The following is a 22,605-nucleotide window of genomic DNA, read 5'->3' as shown; positions in this document are numbered from 1 at the left end:
AATTGGCAATAAATAGCTTCAACAATAATGTTTCTAGACAATTAAACAGTGCATTATGTACGTCCCTCCTAAAATGGTGCCTGAAAACTTTTTTAAATGCTGGAATATACAATTTCGGGGTGCGTTGTGGGTAGGCCTAATTAGTTACATTCAGTCTGTCTATTTTCCTGCTTAGCTAACACGTATTTTTCTGCAGTTATAAGGTAACCCAGAAATTCTTTTACACTGCAGATGTATGTCACATTCACTTAACTTGATTTTATTCTTGCAATGCTTTTTTTATTTTTTTTTTTATTTTACATGTATGTACCCCAACAATCGAATGGGGCCTTCTGGCCAATAATGCCATAAGATCATTTCCATTTTTTTTTTCAATGTAAACAGCATACTTTTTGCACTGCCTGAGGAATATTCTATTTGGTGATGTGTTTTGAGTAGGTTTATTTAGCCACATTCAGCCTGTCTATTTCCCTGCTTAGCTAACACTTATTTTTCCGCTGTTATAAGCCATATCAGGTTTTAAGACGTCGAAATTTTAGGCTTAACTTTTGAAACGTCGACTGTTATTAGGCATTGAAATCTACAATTGAGGCACATACTCTAAAAATTTTTCTCTAATTTGACGAAAATATATATAATGTGAAAATTAACTTGTGCTTCCTTTTACACTACAGACTTTCTTTGCAATATTGTAACAGCAAATAGCGTTTTTCATGTATTATCCTCAACTATCAATGTAAACATAGCAATTTTTCACGCTGTTGGCGTATTTTGAAGATATTTCAGAATTTTTTCAACATCTTAAATGAATTTACAACTCTTTTGCTGTTTTCAACTGTGCAACATTCTATTGCTGGCAGCACGAAATTGTGGTCTAAAGATCTAACTACTCCTCAGCTAGCTATGTAAACATCGTATTTTTGAGATACTGACATATTTTTAGAATGTTTTGAACATTTTAGATGTACAGTATAGTTAATTTGCAACTCCGTTGCGTTTTTTAATTGCAATATTGTGACATCTAATAATAATTTTGGGCCTCCTGTATTAACTTCAACTGTGCCCTGTATGCTTGGGATGAACACTAAACCGTTTACACTGCCGACGCCTTTTCCAGAATTGTAGAATATTGCAACACCTTAACTATGCAAAATACGATAACGTTGAGTTTTTTACTGTAGTCATGTTTTGGTAAGTGTGAGAACTACTTACTCATGGTACAACGAACGACCTAAGCACAGTTTTCATGGTAGGGCCATCTATTGGTGTGGTACAGAAATCGAGCTAAGAGCGATTTTTCAGTGTAGTCATACGGCCGTGGTGCTGAGCACTCATACTCTAGAGTGCAGCAATCTGTCAGCGATAGGAGCCAGTAGGATCTGGTAGTGAACTTGCTTTCATTTATGTTTTCAGAGCCTGAGGGATAGTATTTTCAACAAATAACAATTCCTTTTTTATTATTTATAATTCATAAGCAAATGGTGGTATTTAGTTATTTATAGAGAAACTGGCTATCTATTCATTTCAGTATTCCATGGCAACTGATATATAGCTTCAAATCAAAGTTACCAATGTGAAGACTGATGAACCAGTCAGTAATGCAAATGTAGTTGCGGAGTGGAGGCACAAAGATCGTGGGAGTGCAGGCATGTAGGATGTAGGGCTGAGGAAACTACATCGAATTTACAGGAATACTGGGCACAGAGGGGTGGGAGTACTGATGTCAGCGAAATATGACATGCATACAAACTGCAGTCGAGAATGACTTCCATGAATGCAGAGCAGGTGTGCTAAGGGTAGGGATGCTCCATGCAGAATTTGCAGAACAGCAGGGCCCTCCCCTCCCTTTGCCTCCTTGACCTTGACACATGGCACTATGTCATATTTCCTGGAATGACCTTGTAGTTAAGGAAGCGCTGATGCTGCTGTCAGTGAAATATTATATGCACAGTTGGCTCAGCTGCAATAGATACTGGAAACAAAGGCTGACAGCTGCTGAGTCAGCCAATTCCTGGGTCATTCAGGAGAGAAGCCTAAAAAACCAAAAAGACAACATGTGTAATTTGATATGTTTTGAAACAATATAAGTTGCAGCCAAATGAGAGAAAATAAATATCGGAGAAAGTAAAGAAGAACTGTATTTTTCTACTGGAACAGAGTTAGCTTAAATGCATAACTCAGTGAAAGTTATGTTTTCAGTATATATTCTGATAAGTGCACTTTGTAGACTTTTGCAATCTCACACAAAAAGAAAGGACGTAATAAATTGCAGACTATGGAGAAACAAAAGCACAGAATCCACAGTTATAAAATGAGTGATCACAGAGAAAATACGTTAACTTCCGATGTTAGCAGATGACACCACTATCCCCCTACCAATGTCGATGTCAAAACTTTCTTACCGAGAATCATTGACATCCATTCCATTCTGTTCCCAGCCTGTGCGATTGATGCCCTTTGAAATAAACTGTGAAGCGTTTTGACATTCTATTCTGTCAAGTGTGAATCGGCCTTTAAATGGCCTTTAATTTTCTTGACTGGATGCCAAGTTACATGTCACTGAGCTAGTATGGTGTTTCCTGAGGCCAGTTGGCTGGTGTGTGGTGAGAAGTTTTATTGAGAAAAAAAGCGGCTTTTCAAAACTTTTCCGAATTTTCCAGTTTAACAGTCTTTCATGTGCGATGCGGTACTGCTTCTTTGGTAAGATAGTGGCTGAGCCTGGGCTGGCGTAGTACAGGGTATTTTGCATAACATCCACGCTCAGTCCAAGTGAATATCATTTGACTGTCGTCCCACTGACTAGGGACAAATGTTGAGTACTGCTGACAAAGGGATGCCCACTGAAGCATCCTCTACCCACCAATGGGACAACTGGAGGATGGGGATTGGTAACAAGAAAGGAGGAACTAAAGCAGAGGATATTCTATATGTGCATCAACTAAGCACAAAATACCTACTCTCTTAGCAAAATAGCTGAAAAAGGCTATTAGATTTTATTTGATAGGTATTATTTACTACTTATGGTAAAATGTGGTTTCCAGTGCGTCATTACAGAGCGGAATGTACCGACTATACCACCAAAATGATCTAAATTCTGATGCAAAATCAGTATTACAGTCAATCAGCATAGACTTGTGGTATAAAAGTCCAGCTCATATGCATTTTGAAGCTATGCATGCACATCACAGAGGGTCCCATTAATGCTACGTATACAATTTGCTTAGAGCGCAACACAACAATACTTTTCTTTTTCACGATGTAGATCAAGAGCCACGGTAATTCTCGAGCTAGTTCACTTAGATTTGTGAGGGTCGATGCACACTAGGTCAGCTGGAGGAGTCAAATATTTCCTCACTTTAACTGGCGAGTATTGCAGGAAAGTATGTGTATGTACTCTCAGAAACAAAATTCAAATACCCTACCTGATTTTAGACTTTAGAAACGTAGTTGAAAGGCAAACTGAATCTCCACTCTACGCACAAATAATGGCACAGGATATGTGAAAGATACCCTGGTAATATTTTAAGACACTAAGGGATCTGACATCAGACTACAGCCCATATACCAGAACACAAAGAAGTGACTAAGTATTATAACCATTCAATAGTAGGAAATGCAAGATACCAGCTTTTCGAAGGAAATTTGGCAAATAAGTTCTAGGCAGAAGCAGTCTCTGCTGTAGTCTACTTAATTTACAGATCTCTGACTAATGCACTAAAAAGTAAGAAACCAGAAGAAGCTTTGACAAACAAGAGGCCAGATCTTTGACATTTCAAAATATCCGAAATAAAAGCCTATGTTCACGTTCAGAGAGCCAACTGATGAAAATGGAACAAAAACTATTGGGTGTATCTTGGTGGAACTTAACTGCCAGAGAATCATAAAAACAAGGTATGTTATTTCTTATAAAAATATAGCAAAAGAAGATACTGTGTCACAGGAAACAAGTCAATTGTTTCTCTCACTGACAGGAGAGAATCAACATGAAATAACAACTTAACTAGAATAAATTGAACTCGAACCTGAGAATGTAGTAGTTTGATGATTACTAGCGGCAGTGAGGAATCAATTCCAGACAATACAAACAATGATAATGAGCAACTGCAGCAGCTTGAGCCAATACGAAAGTCATACAGAATTCCAAACCCAAAGAAACTGCATGACTTCGAAATTCACCAGTCTAAACAGTTAACTGTCTCTCATATTTTGTCAGTGGAAGAAGTAACGATGTCAGACAATGTTGAAGACTGGGAGAAGGCTGCTAAACATAATTCGACATTGATCACCTTGATGAATGGAAAAACTGAAAAACTGGTAGAAGCCAACACCAGGAAGATCAGTTTGAATACTGAAGAAATGTAGAACACATAAGGCAATACTAACCCTACAACTTATCTTAGAAAATAAGTTAAGGAAAGGCAAACATACGTTTACAGCATTTCTAGACATAGAGAGAGCGTTTGACAATGTTGACTGGAATACTCTCTTTCAAATTCTGAAGGTGGCAGGAGTAAAATACAGGGAGCGAAAGGCTATTTACAATTTGTACAGAAACCAGATGGCAGTTATAAGAGTCGAGGGGCATGAAAGGGAAGCAGTGGTTGGGAAGGGCGTGAGACAGGGTTGTAGCCTATCCTCAATGTTATTGAAGCTGTAACTTTAGTAAGCAATAAAGAAAACCAAAGAAAAATTTGGGATAGGAATTAAAATTCAAGAAGAAGAAATGAAAACTCTGAGGTTCGCTGATGACACTGTAATTCTGTCAGAGACAGATAGGACTTCGAAGAGCAGCTGCACAGAGTGGACAATGTCTTGAAATGAGCATCAACAAAATCAAAACAAGAATAATGGAAGGTAGCCGAATTAAACCAGGTTATGCTGAGGGAATTAGATCAGAAAACGAGATACTAAAAGAAGTAAATGAGTTTTGTTAATTGGTAATCAAAGTAACTGATGGTGGCTGAAGTAGAGAGGATATGAAGTATAGACTGGCAATGGCAAGAAAAGCGTTCCTGAAAAAGAGAAATCTGTTAACACTGAATGTACACTCCTGGAAATGGAAAAAAGAACACATTGACACCGGTGTGTCAGACCCACCATACTTGCTCCGGACACTGCGAGAGGGCTGTACAAGCAATGATCACACGCACGGCACAGCGGACGCACCAGGAACCGCGGTGTTGGCCGTCGAATGGCGCTAGCTGCGCAGCATTTGTGCACCGCCGCCGTCAGTGTCAGCCAGTTTGCCGTGGCATACGGAGCTCCATCGCAGTCTTTAACACTGGTAGCATGCCGCGACAGCGTGGACGTGAACCGTATGTGCAGTTGACGGACTTTGAGCGAGGGCGTATAGTGGGCATGCGGGAGGCCGGGTGGACGTACCGCCGAATTGCTCAACACGTGGGGCGTGAGGTCTCCACAGTACATCGATGTTGTCGCCAGTGGTCGGCGGAAGGTGCACGTGCCCGTCGACCTGGGACCGGACCGCAGCGACGCACGGATGCACGCCAAGACCGTAGGATCCTACGCAGTGCCGTAGGGGACCGCACCGCCACTTCCCAGCAAATTAGGGACACTGTTGCTCCTGGGGTATCGGCGAGGACCATTCGCAACCGTCTCCATGAAGCTGGGCTACGGTCCCGCACACCGTTAGGCCGTCTTCCGCTCACGCCCCAACATCGTGCAGCCCGCCTCCAGTGGTGTCGCGACAGGCGTGAATGGAGGGACGAATGGAGACGTGTCGTCTTCAGCGATGAGAGTCGCTTCTGCCTTGGTGCCAATGATGGTCGTATGCGTGTTTGGCGCCGTGCAGGTGAGCGCCACAATCAGGACTGCATACGACCGAGGCACACAGGGCCAACACCCGGCATCATGGTGTGGGGAGCGATCTCCTACACTGGCCGTACACCACTGGTGATCGTCCAGGGGACACTGAATAGTGCACAGTACATCCAAACCGTCATCGAACCCATCGTTCTACCATTCCTAGACCGGCAAGGGAACTTGCTGTTCCAACAGGACAATGCACGTCCGCATGTATCCCGTGCCACCCAACGTGCTCTAGAAGGTGTAAGTCAACTACCCTGGCCAGCAAGATCTCCGGATCTGTCCCCCATTGAGCATGTTTGGGACTGGATGAAGCGTCGTCTCACGTGGTCTGCACGTCCAGCACGAACGCTGGTCCAACTGAGGCGCCAGGTGGAAATGGCATGGCAAGCCGTTCCACAGGACTACATCCAGCATCTCTACGATCGTCTCCATGGGAGAATAGCAGCCTGCATTGCTGCGAAAGGTGGATATACACTGTACTAGTGCCGACATTGTGCATGCTCTGTTGCCTGTGTCTATGTGCCTGTGGTTCTGTCAGTGTGATCATGTGATGTATCTGACCCCATGAATGTGTCAATAAAGTTTCCCCTTCCTGGGACAATGAATTCACGGTGTTCTTATTTCAATTTCCAGGAGTGTAGATATAAGTGTCAGGAAGTCTAAAAAAAAGGCTCTGAGCACTATGGGACTTAACATCTATGGTAATCAGTCCCCTGGAACTTAGAACTACTTAAACCTAACTAACCTAAGGACAGGAAGTCTAAAAAAAGGCTCTGGGCAATATGGGACTTAACACCTATGGTAATCAGTCCCTAGAACTTAGAACTACTTAAACCTAACTAACCTAAGGACAGCACTCAACACTCAGTCATCACAAGGCAGAGAAAATCCCTGACCCCGCCGGGAATCGAACCCGGGAACTGTCAGGAAGTCTTTTGTGAAAGTATTTGTTTGGAGTGTAGCCATGTGTTGAAGTGAAACATGGATGACAAACAATTTAGCGAAAAAGAGATGATCAGTGTTTGAAATATGGTGCTACAGAGAATGCTGAAGATTAGATGGACAGATCATGTTACTAATGAGGAGGTACTGAATAGAACTGAGGGGAAAAGAAATTTGTGGTAGATGAAGGCATCAGTTGGTAGAACATATTCTGAGACATCATGGGCTTAGTACTGGAGGGAAGTGTGGGGGAGGACAAGAGGTGAATACAATAGGCAGATTCAGAAATCTGTAGTTTGTAGTAGATATTCGTAGATGAAGAGATTTTCACAAGATAAAGGAGCATAGAGAGCTGCATCAAATCAGTCTTCAGAATGAAGACCACAACAACAAGATCTTAATGTTTTTCCTGCTTTCTTACAAGTTGATTTAGAAGAAAAAACTTATGTCAAAGTTCGACAAGTAGATCTAGTTACAAAGACAGTGGAAGCTGAGAGACTAAAAAAGGTTGTAGATGGATTTTAGCAATGTGGACACTACTGGGTTGAAATTAAGACAGTACATTGTGGAATCTAAACTTCAAGAGGTCAACAGCTGAACCTTCCATCTGTTACAGAACTTAAGGTTTTAATAGTTGCTGTTTATGTGGATTGTAAGCTAACTTTCAGTACCAGTTGACAAGAGAAAGGTATTTTCAAAAGCAGACTATAAGAAAAATTTAAAATGAAGCTATAGAATATTTAGGAACACAAATTTCTAGTAACAATAAAGAAGGTTATTTGTGGATAGACCATACATACTTCGTTTAGCAAATTCTCAACAGATTTATTTTTAAAAAAAGTGTAACCTGATATATACGCCACAGAGCAATAACCAAGTACTCACTCATCACATTAGGCCAAAGATAGAACAAGAGCAATAAGCTATGAAAAATATTCCCTATCATGAAGCAATAGGCAGTTTAATATATGGTCAGTTAGGAACAAGGCCAAACCTAGCTCATTCAGTAAGAACTGTCAGCCGGTTTCGTAATAATTGAGGTGTATCACAATGGCAAGCAAAATAAAAATGATCTTTTGATGTCTAAAAGGCACCAAGGTATTGAAGGTATTGTTTTCTCGAGCAGAGAACTGTCACGTAATAAGTTACTGTGATGCAGACTGGGCCAGAGATTTTGGAGTCGGGAAGTCAACAACTGGATATCTGTTCAAAACTCAAGGAGCAGTGATATCCTTGCAGAGTAAGCAACAGCCGACAGTAGCCTTACTAGCAACTGAGACATAATATATGGCCCTGATCTCAGCATGTCAGGAGGCTCTATAGCTTCAATGGTTAAAGACTAAAATATCTGCAAACTCCAAGAAGGATGCTATCAAACTGCTATGTTACAACAAAGCAACAATTGAATTTTCTAAGACTAGTGGCTACAAGAGTCAAACCAAACATATAGACACAAGGCACAACTGTATAAGCGAAAAAATAGAGTCAATCCAAGTCACTCATATCTTTAGACCAAATGCTGCAGACATTATAACAAAACCTCTGGCAAAGGCTCGCCATCATCTGCTGCTACAAGATCTTGGACTGAAAATCAAGTTTTTCTCTTTTTTTGTAGGTATGATTCTAGTGAGGAGAGTGAGAATTTATTTTCACGTAAAGCAGCCGCTTGTGCAATACTATTGAAATTCCCTGAGATTGCACAAAAATGTTGCACAGTAATATTGTGCAAAATTATGACTTGCAGAGTTCAGAACGTTAGGCGATAAAGATGCTGCTGCTGTGATAATTGTTCTACTTTGCTGCAATCGGAAAATAAAAAAAAAGATAGATGAAAAATTGGTGCAAGAAACTTGAAACATTCACCCACGAAAACTTGTCGATGGAATTGAGGTTGACCGGAAAACGAGATTATCATAACTTTCTATCTGCTGATGGTCCAACATTTTATGCATTACTGGAAATGGTTGGCCACTTGATTAAAAAGCAAACACAATAATGAGAGATGACCTTCCACAAAGTCAGTATTTATCTGTTAAACCGCGATATGTTGTACAGAAAAGTCATGTAAAGACCTGAAATTTACAAGTGCAGAAAATACTGGATATATCGTTATGGAAGCATGGCAGTAAAACGTGCAGGGAAGGCTATACCCGGGTGAGTACCTTATACACACACGTAGATATCTATATACATCACCCTGTGTGTGTATATGACACTCACCCGAATTGTGTACAAACTCTAGCGATTGATCGATGAGAGGATACAAGACGAAAAAGATAAAATGAACTTATGTCCGTACATGCATGATTCCCATACTAGAGACAATTTATTCAATCATACATTGTTACAGAGACTGCGGTCTAATACATGCTGTATCATACAGCCACAGCACCAGTATACGTTGAAAATGGTTTCCATGTTCCTAACCCATGCATGTCTGGGCCGTAGCATGTTCTGTCTCACACGTTCGCGTTGACCAGGCTGTATCCGAACAGTGTCAAAGGCAGTGTGAATAGGCTGCTTCAGTGTCTTCACATCTGGAATGCGCCCTGCATGCACGATACTTTTGAGATGGCCCCATAACCAGAAGTCGCACAGGTTGAAATCCAGTGAATGAGGAGACCACGCAACTCGTCCTCTCGTCCGATTCACCGACCGGAAAGGCACGATTGTTATGCATCCGGATATTAACGGCGAAGTGGGCTAGAGCACCATAATGTAGCAGCCACATAATCCTTTAACCCGTCGATTCATCAATGGCACTTCTTCCAGCAGGGGAGGCAAAGTCACCTGCAAGAAACGCCTATGCTTCCAGCCTGTTAGGCGACGTGGAAGAAAGACTGATTTCAAAATACAGTCGCCAGTTATCCCAATCCATACATTCCGGCAGCAGCGATCTGATGATTCACTGTCAGCATACCATGGGGGTTGCGCTTTCTATCCCACACATGACTGTTATGAAAGCTGAAGATACCATTTTTCGTACAGATGACCTCATCTGTGAATAGAATGGATGACACAAATCCTGTAACTGTCGTTGCCTGGTGAAGAAACCAGTGACAAAAGTGTTTGCAATGTGGAAAGTCTGTTGCTAATAAGCCCTGCACACGCTGTAAGTGACAAGTGTAGTAAAGATTGTCATGGAGAATGTCCCACACGGTCGTCTGGCTTACCTTGCACTGGAGGGCCAACTGCCTGGTACTGACACAACAGTCGCCTTCCACTGTGTTGATCACATTTCCCTCCAAGTCTGGGAAACGGCCCTGTCTCAGACAAACGACAAAACACTGTTGCAGACATTGAATGTTGTGATTATTGTTGTTGGGGGGAGGGGGGGATAGGTCTCCTGATACAGCCTTGCTGCCTGCTGCCCGTTGCCATTCGCTTTTCCATATGTAAACAACATGTCAGCAAGCTCTCAGTTCGAATATGGAACCATTGTGTACAACACTGCATCACAGCCACTACACGGTGAGTCAGCAAGAGAAGTGAATTGGACACAACATTACCAGTTACCATGGCAGGAGAGTGCACTAGGGCATAACACATGAGGAACAGCACCACCATGTAGGAGGAAACCATGCACACTTAACTGTGGTGGCATGGTACAGCGTGTATTAGGTGTAACAAAGTGAGTAAATGATCTCTAGTGATGAAACCCTGCATTTCCAGACATAAATTCATTGTGACCATTCTATAGATCTGGACCTTTTTCTCATTATCGCTGGAGAAAAATTTAGTAACTTGATGTTCAGCAACTCAACTTTTTGACGCATTTCAAGTAAACTCATCTTCAGAATATATGCAGAAAGATTACAAGAATCATGAGGAACACCGGTTTTTCTAATTAATTGCCATAGATGAAACTGACTAAAGTTTAGAAGAACAAAAATGAAAATGAACATACCAGAAGAGATAGGGAATTTCATACATACAATATGGTATCATGTACAAGTACCAGGATTGGAGTACAACAGAGCTAGAAAGCATGGCAAACTACAACAAAGTAACAAAAATGACCATCAGGTGGCATGAATAGTAGTACAAGATGGTGCTGACCGCATTTGACAAGCCAGATGCAAAGACAGATGCAAAATTACTTAAAGGAAACACACATCAAATAGGACATTATACAGCAAATTCCATAAAATACATTTTTACAATATATCTAAAGTCACTATATGTTACATCTTAAATTCATAGTGCTTAGCAGGGCAACTGAAGAGGTGAAGAAATTTTATTTAGCCAAGAGGAACACTATGACTAATCAATTAGAAATAAAGTTCAACAAGTCATGCCAGTTCAACAAGGTTGCACCAAAGTATGCAGCTTTAAATGTTCATAATAAGTCAATGAATTCACATTGTGTCAAAAATAAGTTTCAACTATTGTGGGTGGAGAGAGAAGTCAGGGCAGCCTATAAGGCACAGGACACTGGAAATAGCTTAGCTTCATCCATTGCAGGATCGTCTTCAATATGGATTGAGTTTGTTACAGTTTACAAAAGTGTCTTCTTTGATTAATGACTTTCTGTTGTGGGAGATATCCTTCATTCAAGCTAAACACATATACAGGCTACATTTCCTTATCACACATCAACTCTGTGTAAATACAAACAACGCCCCTCATACCAGTTAACTTGTTCACCAAAACAGTCATTAACCTTAGCAACGTTGCTCTATCCACTGATGAACAGAATTTACTAAGTAAAGTCTTAGGATTTTGTCTACCTGCTAAAATTGACAACACTATTATTAAAAGGAATTTACCAATGTCTGAAGTGCTTGCGAGCAAACAAGAATTTCCATGCTTTTGTAATCAGACATTACTGTAAAAACTTTTAAAGTTATAAAAAAGAGCACAATGTTCCATATTCTAAGAGTTCCTTTGAAGTGACTGCCAAAAATATTAACATAAATTTGTATGAAAATAACATTCTTGTAACAAAAGCAGATAAAGGAAATTCGGTTGTAACTGTTCCTCATCAGCATTACATTTTTTTTAGGCAAATGAGATTATTGAGACAGAAAGAACACTCTAACAATTTCACTTAGACCTGAAATATTGGTTCAATACATCCATCTTTCCTTTTCAATCCACATTTAGTAAAAAATGGCTCCTAGTTACAAACCCACAGTTATCTAAGCACTGCCCCCAAATCAAATTTCGTAAGAGTAATTTTCCTGTCAGACTAATTGTTAGTAGTCACCAAGCTCCAGATGTTGAGACAAGTTATCATCATTATCTTGGACAGTTTCCAGCCTCTGGCCAGGTCTGTATGGAACATAGGCCTCTCCATTACCTTATGTCTAGCCACCATCTCTCTGTCTTCACCTTAGTCCAGTCTTCTCCTTTCTTCTGCATGCATTCCTCTACTCCTTGTAAAAAAAAATCTTAAGAAAGCTTTCACGTTTGTTCAAACCCATACTTTAAAAAGAACAGTTATGAAATAGCAACGACCACTAGGGACATTGTTTGTCCGAAAGATGCACTTCCTTCTTCTCTTGACATCACTAATTTGTACAAGAACATCTCCATTAATGAGCCATTTGAAATTATAGGACAAAACTCTGTCAGGCATAATAAAGTTAATATTGGTGAAGCTATTAAGAATATCTTTATCGGTTAAATATTTTACTTTCATTGGAAAGATTTTCCACCAAAAAGACATGCTGCTGTGGGTAGCTTCCTTTCAGGTATCCTAGCAAACATTCTTATTAATGATTTGGAAAACAAATTTTTTAGCCTTCACCCTGATATCAAGAATGTAATACTTTATGATAGACACAAATAATGAGATTTTCGTGCTCTACTAGGGTAGTGAAGGTGACATTAGGAAATTTGCACTTGGCTTCAGTCAGATGCATGCCAAAATCAAGTTTTCTGTTGAGCTGAAAGACCAGTATTTTTGGATTTGAGAAGAGAGAACCCTAAACTGCAAACCGCTATTTATCATAAGCCAACTATCACTGGTTTAATTATGAACATGGACTCCAAACATCCTTTCATCCATAAACAGGCATATTTTCTTTCTGTGTTCAATAGGCTTGGCAACTTATGGACGACGCTGTTAGGAAAGAGATGCATCTCGTGCTGCCTTTGCTATCTCGCACCCAACAGGCTTGCTGTCACAAAGGCTGCATCCGAGGCAGTGTTGCAGTTAGGCATCATCTGACCATCAAGCAGCCCATGGTCTTCCGCCTTACAGAAGGACAACTTGTGGCGCCCATATGGGGGACTATCACATGACAATGCCACATCTGCTGGACTTTAGCCATGCATTGGCAGGAGCGACTGCGTTTAGTAAAATCAACTGCCCAAAGACATACATGCAGATCCCCATGGCACCTGAGGACATACAAAAAAACACAATTACTGCTCCCTTGGAGCTCTTGGAGAGCACGCTCAGTACATTTTAGCTTAGGAATGCTGCTCAGACTTGGCAGCGTTTCCTGGATAGCGTCTTGTCGGGGTTACCATGCTGCTTCGCCTACCTGGACGACGTCCTTGTGTTCTCAAAGTTGTCCAAACTCCATCGCAGCCACCTGACAACCATTTTCCGGCGCCTCAGCGAGGCTGGCATAGTGATCATTACATTGAAATGTGTATCTGGGGTCAGCGAAATTGAGTTTCTCACTCACCTAACCACCTCAACCAGATCTACACCACTGCCGGACAAAGTGCAGGCAATCCTGAACATGCCATGCACAAAAATTCATGAAGACCTACATCGTTCTCTCAGGATGGTCAAATTCTACCAGCATCATCTGCTGCGGTGCTCAAACCCCTGACTACAGCGCAATGTGGCCCATGGCAAAAGGATGGGCTCCTGTTACCTGAACTCATGAAATGGGATAAAGTTTTATTGAGTGTAAATGATGCCTCGCCAAAGAGGCGCTGTTTCCTCATCGACTACACAATGTGGAGTAAGCCATTGTTGTGGACACCAGCTAGATCGCTATCAGCACAGTGCTACAACAACGTGTCGAAGGCAGCTGGCAGTCACTCGGATTCTTCTCGCAAAAGTTATCGACAGTGCAGCGTTCTTGGAGTATGTGCAACCATGAACTGCTTGCTGTGTATCAGGTAGTGAAACACTTCTGTTCACTGGCAGAAGCGCACTCCTTCATCATCTTCAGTGACTATAAACCTATAACACATAATTTCTGGACCAACAACACCAATTGTTCACCATGCCAACCACAGCAATTCGAGTTTGTGTTCCAGTTCACAATGGACATCCAACACATTTGTAGGATGAACAATGTCGTCACCTGCTGCTTGTCTCACGATTGTGCAGTCATCTCCCACCTCTCCCCCCCCCCCCCCCCCCCATGTGAACTTCGAGGATGTTGCACAAGAATGGGAGGCGATAGAGAGCTGGACAGCTTCCATCACGATTTCTCCAGCGGCCTATATCTAAAACTGGTGCCCATTGCTGGCTCCTCTGGAATATTTGGTGCTATGTTACAACAGGCATGCATTACCTGTTTCTCCCAAAAATTTATGGCACAGTGCTTTCTACTCCATCCTTGGGTTATCATATCCTGGTGCAAACACCAAGGTGTCACTAATGGTAGTTATCATACCCTGGTACAAACACCAAGGTGTCACTCATTGTAGCATGTTTCCTATGGCCCAGATTCTAGAAGGACTGTCATGAGTCGGCACGCACCTGTGCAGCATGTCAGTGCGCCAAAGTCAGGAGACACACCCACATGCCCTTTGGTGCCTTTCCTGAAGCAACACAGTGCTTCACATATGTTCACACGGATGCTGTAGGACCACTTCCTCCATTCCAAGGCAAGCGCTACCTCCTTACAGTGACGGACCGCTTCAGCTGCTAATTGAAGACAACACCTGTAGTGGACATCACCGCCGAGCCAGTCGCTACTACCTTTGTTGAGACCTGGGTGGCGCACTTCAGCTGCCCCAGTCGTGTAACTACAGACGGCAGCCACCAGTTTGACTGTACACTGTTCAAACACGTCACCCAACAATGTGGCTCGCAGCTAGACCACATGACAAACTACTTTCAGGCATCTAACGGCATGATCAAGCAGCTTCTTCGGTCACCAAAGGCATACCTTATGTGTCAAGACACTGTCTGTATGGAGGGTGACAGAGAACTGCAAGAGAAACCTAAGGAAGAGATTGGTGTCTCACATATAGACTTCGTATATGGAGAGTCTCTTGCCATCCCTGGAGAATTCATGGAGGAGGTACTGCAGCCACATGATGCCTCAGCCCTGCCACTAGCAGAAAGCCTGTGCAGACACATGGCCAGCATCTGACCACACCTAAAGACACAGCACAGCGCCAACAAAGCCTTTGTCCATGCAGACCTACAGCACTACATTCATGTGATGCTGCACACAGGCGTGGTACACCCACCACTTCAGTTGCCCTACTTGAGACCACACCACATGATAACCAATGGTGGGAAGACCTTAGATATCGAATATCATGGTAGGCAGGCTAAAGTCTCAATTGACAGGGGCAAACTGCCATATGTCTTCACAAATCCCTTTTCCGCGCATCGACCCAGTAGACTACGTCATGCATGAAGGCCGCCCTGTTCGCTTCAAATGCCCTTGCTGTGCCATAATGATGTCATATCGTATGCAGCCACTGCTGGCTAAAAATACTGGCCTGGGCACTGGAACCCATCTTGTTTGTGTCGTAGGCAGAGTAGATCTGTTGTTCGTAAGCTGTGCACCTCATGATGTGTTGCTTAGCAAGTTGAACTTTGTACTGACCTGTGATAAAGTACTAGCTGCTACAATCTTCTGTTACCAAAGTAAAGTTTACAATTGCTGTTCTTTAAACAGTAAGAACTTCATGAATGCTAATATAATTACCTTTTGTGACTACTTAACAAGCAGAGAACACTTGTATTTGATTGAGAGGTTATGCTAAAAGCTGCATTGCAAACTAATTAAATGTGTACAAGTACATTTTGAAATGTGTGTACCTACATTGCAAAAGCTACACTGAATTTCTATTTTCAGATACCAGTACCAGAAATACCAAGGTGCTGTAAAAGTGATTATATGTTTCAAAACGAAGATGTCAGCATATTTTCTGTACTAACCGATGAGGAACTAAAGAAAAAGTGACAAAGGAAAGTTCCCACCGATTTCTCAAAGCTAAAGGCACCAGTAATATGCATATAAACATTTTACTAGAAAGTGCATAATCAAGACAAAAAGTTTTTAGTTACTGGATAAATAAAGAAATTTGAAAGAAGATATCCCAAGCTGAAACCAAATGCAGTTCCTTCATTATTTCCATACTTACTAGAATACTTGACAACAGCTGGACCCTCATGTAGAAGATTATGTGATATAGAATGTGAAAATCTTGAGAAAGCAGTGGCAATAAGTTGGAAGATTACAGGCAATAAGAAGAACAAATCGCTATTAAAAATTTGGGGGAAATATGCAATTGCTTTTCAGGTACCACCCCTATCAACAGGAAACAGTGGTACTGTCTCAAGTGTGGACAGAAGATAGTGCTGTGTTTTATTGATGCCAGTAATGAATTACCAGCACTTCTAGGTTCTGCAACTATTAATTCTGATTTAAGTGTCGTACTTTCTGTCAACAGATATGAAATTCCCCAAAAAAAAGTGCCCACTGAATATAAGTCAGTATAAACCACACACGTATTAGATAGAATAGTGAAACACATTGAGTCAATGGTGTCTAAAGGATATAATTTAAAGAACTGTTTGGTGGCTGAAAATATAGTGAAAGTGCTAGAAGATAAATTTTCAGGCGATAAATGTTCACAGTTTCAGGTGCTAATTGAGCAAATTCAATTCCTGACAAGAAACGACAACAGTCATGGAAATTTTGGGAGTACATTATTACTGGTAACTTCTCTGCATGTTCATTTACTGTCAGCATACACAGCTGTGCACAATAGTGGTTACCTGTATTTGCCACATCCATGCACTATCAGAAAGCTGATAGGTAAGTTCAGTTTAAATAGTATATATATAAATGACAATGCAAAGTATTTGAAAGTTACAAAAACATTTTTGAAAGATCACGAACTTGTGGTAAATAAGCTCCGTGATGAAATTTACATCAAGTCTCATTTGATCTTTAAAGGAGGTACAATTTATGGTGCCAGTAATGCTGATAGCAATGACCCTGGCAAAAAAGCTCAGGTTTTTATAATATCCATTGTATTTTCAAAATTTAAAGATGTTTTAACTATCATACCAGTTAATAATTTAACTTCTTAACATCTAAGAAATATGTTATTACATATAATAAAAAAGTTGGGTTTACTGTGTTAGCTTCAGTTTCAGATAATAATGCAGTAAATCGAGAAACTTATGAGTTACTTACCCCTAGTGGTATTTTGCAGCCTTGTATTCAACATCCTAATGACAGTACTAGAAAATTATTTCTGATTTTTGACAGAGTACAAGTACTGAAATGTATCTGTAATAACTGGATTACTAAATCTGACAGTTTTGAAGTTTCCAGATTTTGATTGTTTTGAAGTTGTAGTTAGTGCAGAATTTCATATTTGGAATTAATGTAGAAGAAGGAAAACAGTTCGTTTGTAAAATACATTTATTGTCATTTAAGAACTTATTTCCTTCCAATATTCAGAAGCAAAATGTTAACCTTGCACTCAAGATTTTTCATGATAGAAATGCTGCTGTCTTAAAGGTCTTAAACTTCAAGAGACATAGATTCTGTAGGCTCTGAACATACTTCAACCTTCATAAAAATAATTTGCAGCTGGTGGCACATTTTTAATGTGAAAGGTGCACACGAAGGTTAAAGGTTTAATGACCAATATAGGCAGCTTGTTAGGGTAAACAATTCATTACAGTTAGGTTTTTTTTAAGAAAAACGTCTTTGTGGTTAAAAAATTGGATGCAGAGCGATCATAACTTCCCTACTTCAAGCTCTCAAACTTTTCAGGCACTAATCACTACTCTTGATGGATTTTTAGTTCTGATTTCATATGTTCTTGAACATTATAAGCCAGATTATATATGTTATTAAGTGTCATACTGACAATCTGGAAGATAGAGTTAGTAGTTACCATCAAATGAGTGGGAAAACTTATTATGTAAGTTACATTCAGAGTGAAAAGAAATTAAAATTCAAAGATATGGCACTACTAAATTTTTTGAATAGAAATATTACTCTGCCTACATTGCTTCCTTGCTCTGGAATATTTGACAAATTTGTGAATGTTAACAAATATTCTGCAGTATTATGGGAGAATTTTGAAGTGTCACAGATACCAGGCAATTTCCTGCCACCACTGATGTACATTTCTGGTTATGCTGTAAAGAAGGAGCTTTTCCTAAAAACTTGCGAGATTTGCACCTCTTGGATGCTATATGATAAAGAAGTTAAAATATCCATCTCAAATAATTTGACCATGGAAAGTTGACAATTCCCACTCAAACTGCTGTTACAGTGCTTGGCCTTGTTTGGTTCATGCTGAAAGCAATATTAGATTTGTAGTCAAGTAGTTTCATTGCTGATTCACATCAACTTTCTTCCTTGCATAAAATATGTTACTTAAAGCTGGAGAACAGTGATCTTACTGAGGCTGACGTAACTGATATTTGGAAATGTCAGAGAACTTTGAAAGACATCCTGCAAAATATTAATCTCTGATTCTATAAAGTAATGATAAACAATCTCAGTGATTCTATAAGCAGTAATAAATGAGGCAGACAGTTAAACAAACTGAGGACAACATACAATATTTTTGTTACAAATTTTTTAATTTGTTAACTCACCAAACACACTCACTACACTTTCCACCACAAATTGAATTTTATAGCTAGCAAGGTAATGCTGAAAACACAAAGTGGAAAAATGTCGATGACAAGTGTAAATAAAGTATTATACTACTTTAAAAATCATGGAATGTGTAGTTTTTCAATAAATTACTATGTAAATGCGAAATACATTTATTTAAAAACATAATTTATTCCCCCTTGTGCTTTACAATAAGTTCTTGCTCAAATTTTGTTGACGCGTCCATTAAGGAAAGACAGAAGGTTCCGCTTTGAGGGTTGTATGTTTAACTTGTACAGTTTTTGGGGATAGTTCATTTAATATTTGGAGCTCAGCACTGTCGCTTCTCAGTGTATGAGTGAAATTCAATTGTGAAACAGAATGTGAAGTACAATGTTTCACATTATATATGCTACTTTAAGTCTGTGTGTAGGTTTGAGTTGTACACTTTTGGAAGTTGTGCAGTTAATGTTTTTGAGATGAATACTCTGTGTATGTTGTGTTATTTAATGGTGATGCACAACCTGAAGTACAATACATCACATAAATTTTGATGTAGTGAGGTATAAAACAAATATTTATGAACACAGGTGTATGTGTGTTTGGGGGGGGCTGTTAGGTGGGCGGGTCGGTGGGTGGGTGGATGGGTGAGTATGTGTGTGTGTGTCTCCTGAATTTCTGTGGCTAAACAGAATTCAAGGTAAAAGCGCAGTTTAGGTGATGGCAGTATTTACAAGATATGTTGATGTTGGTAAGACCATGATAAATGATGGGCAATGAAGACAGCCAGTCAGAAACAAGATGCATATAGGGAATGAGATTCTACCCTCTTAATAAATATGATTGTTGTTCATTTCCCTCACAGTAGTTTAAGCTGTGCTGTTAGGTTCCTTCCAAACTGCAACCTCAAAAACCGTCATACATCCTCAGAAAACAGTAAATCATTTGTGACAAGGAAGACAGCAAATATGATTGTCTTTGTTTCCTATCATTTTGCTGCAACATATCGACATGTAATGGCTTGTAAAAACTTCCAATACGTAAATTGCACGTAAACTGAATTTGAAGTGCATTATACACTACAGTTCTCTTGTACTGAATTCTCTGTACTTGTGTGTGTCTGTGTGTGTGTGTGTGTGTGTGTGTGTGTGTGTGTGTGTGTGTGTGTGTGTGTGTGTGTGTGTGTTTGTGTGTGTATGTGTGTGCGTGCGAGAGAGAGAGAGAGAGAGAGACTTATTGAAAACGAATAGGGCCTATCGTATGTAAATAATTATGTATGAACATACATTCACAGTCTCTCTCTCTCTCACTGTGTGTGTGTGTGTGCGTGTGTGTGTGTGTGTGTGTGTGTGTGTGTGTGTGTTTGTGTGAGCACCCGTGTGTGTGTGTTTGTGTGAGCAACCGTGTGTGTGTGTTTGTGTGAGCACCCGTGTGTATGTGTGTGTGTGTGTGTGTGTGTGTGTGTGTGAGAGAGAGAGAGAGAGAGAGAGAGAGAGAGAGAGAGAGAGAGAGAGAGAGAGAGAGAGAGAGAGAGAGAGGGAGAGAGAGGAGAGGAGACTTACCGAAAACGAATAAGGCCTATCGTATGTAAATCCTAGATACATTTTTTCCCAATTTTTAACCTCCCACCCCCTCCCATTTGCTACAACTATTTTACTGTAGATTTTGATTCTCTGCTAAGAAAAGAATAGAGGTTTCACTTTAAGGTTTGTGCATGTATGTGTCTTCGATCTGCAGAGTTTTTGTGTGTTCTTCATTTAATATTTGAGGACGACTCTTCAATATCTCTGTGAATGTTATATGGTGATGAAACAGAAAAGTGTATTCTGTAGTGAACGCGTGAATTTGAAATACAACGATTGACATAAAACATGCTTCAGTGAAGTAAAAAACGTTGTTTGCGAATATCTGCTTGAGTTCAGAAATTTAATGACGATACTGAACGACACTATTTGATAAACAAAATGTAGTAGTGAAGTATAAAACAATTATTTATGAGTATCATTGTGATTGAGTGTCACGCCTTTTCTTTTGATAAGAAGTCGAAACTGTACAGTGTTTTGTTAAACTGTGTTAATCACACTCTTTTGAGGCCAAAGATTTGAAGTAATTTAGAGATGATAGTATTACTGAAAGTAGTATTCTTTTAGTATCAAGAGTAATCAACGAATAGTAACATCATTTGCAATTTTGCGAAGCAGAAACGGCAAATATGCGAGAGTCGGTGATGCGGAGCTGACTCACTAGAGGGCTGTGTTTCGGCCGTAGCACTACAAAGCTGACATCATCAAAGCACGTAACTCCCACCGCCTGCCATTCAGACCCTCCCCTTCCAGCTGACAACTGACTCACCACCGGGTATGTAAGCCACAGCTCCAGAAGCCGCGTTAGATCCCCGACAACACCCCATTCGCACATGTTAACTCTCCGTAATCTTCGCTGCTGTGAGTGACGGGACAGCATAGAGTGCCGCGTCGTGATTCTGCGCCAGTTTTGCCAAACAAAAACAAAAAAGAATTGTCTTTTATGAGCAATGCATCGCCGAGAATGTTTTGTTTAGTTTTTTCCCACAGTTAAATAGACCTTGTTTATTTCCATACGAATTCAATGTTACGAACAGTGCGTCTTGACCAACGTTTCATTTCGCATCCTTCATAGCAGTTAATCAAAGTTTTTTTTGCGAGCCAGTGTTCTCTGAGCCGACATTTGCACAGTAGATCTGCAGCCACTCATCGCTGTAGACTGTTCCCGCACAGCGCCGCCGAGCACTGCTGTTCTAGCGGGCACACACCCCCGCGCGCCATACCAGCCGCGAGGCCAACGAGATATATCTCGTTGGCCTCGTACCAGCCGCTCGTGACGTCACACACAGCCGCCTTCGCGCTCGCGCTGACGTCACGTACCGCCGCCACCACGGTCTCGCTGACCTCACCACAAGCGCGCGAAGCACAAACATATGCTGGCCGCAGACGAAACATTTTCACCTCTCACGCCTACCGCGCTCTGCTCCTCAAGGAGGGCAGCACAGAAATTGCAGATGACATAATGAACGGGCCGACATTCATCCGCGAGCGCCCCATGCGCAAAAGTACCATTAGACTACAGCATGCCAACGATGCGCCGCCGACGGGCGCGCAGGACACGTAAAGGGACGCCAGTGCGAGCTAGCCGGACATCTGCATCGTTCTGCAATCTCGCCAGGCACGGTCCACGGGGGTTGAGCACAACGCGCGCTCCTCATCGTCGCATACACAAAACGGATAGCCGCCCCTCATTCGCTACGTTTCTCGCGCCTGCTAATTAAACGGCATCCGCAAGACGAGACAATATTCGCACGCTCAGGCAAACACGCGACCATTGTTTCCACGTCCCGAGTCTGTAGTGTGCTCTCCGTGACTGAGGAGTGTATACCCTCTGGGATCAGCGGTCGAGCCGTTCGCCGCGGTCTTGCGATCGACCACGCGGGCATTTTTAAACTCCCATCTCAAGTGCAGTTCGTCATGATCACCAACGACCGGGAAACATCAGACTAGACTTAAACTAGTGGATAGAATTTTCACCATAGCTCAAAAGTGACAATGTATTAATTTAATTAACAACAGTGCCACCATACACGACCAGCAGCATCAGTCTCGTCAGCCTCTGCTTCCTGTGACAGCTGAATCAGCCTGACCACACCAAACCACTGCAGACTGTGAGGCTGCAGCCTTTGCCTCGGACAATGACATTCATGCAGAGCAGTCAACAAAAGAACTACTGGCAAGCGCGCCCCACCCCCTCCCCCCTCCCTCCCCCCTGCTGCAACCTTGTGCCTCTGCTGATACCACACACAGTTCAGCAAAGCCAAGCACAACTGCTGTTTGCCCTGCGACCACCCAAAAGAGCGATAGGTACAGTGGGTCACGATTATCATTCAAGCGACCTGCTCTCATGTAGCGAAGGGTCATTGCATGTTTCACCGACGTGGGACAATGGCAGGCTCTATATTGTGAATCATCTTAGAAGGCAATACCATTTAGTCAATTCTGGCACTGACATAGTGCAGCAC

The sequence above is a fragment of the Schistocerca americana genome, chromosome 8, assembly GCF_021461395.2.
Source record: "Schistocerca americana isolate TAMUIC-IGC-003095 chromosome 8, iqSchAmer2.1, whole genome shotgun sequence".
NCBI classification, from domain to species: Eukaryota; Metazoa; Arthropoda; class Insecta; order Orthoptera; family Acrididae; genus Schistocerca; species Schistocerca americana.
This window is presented reverse-complemented; position numbering follows the sequence as displayed.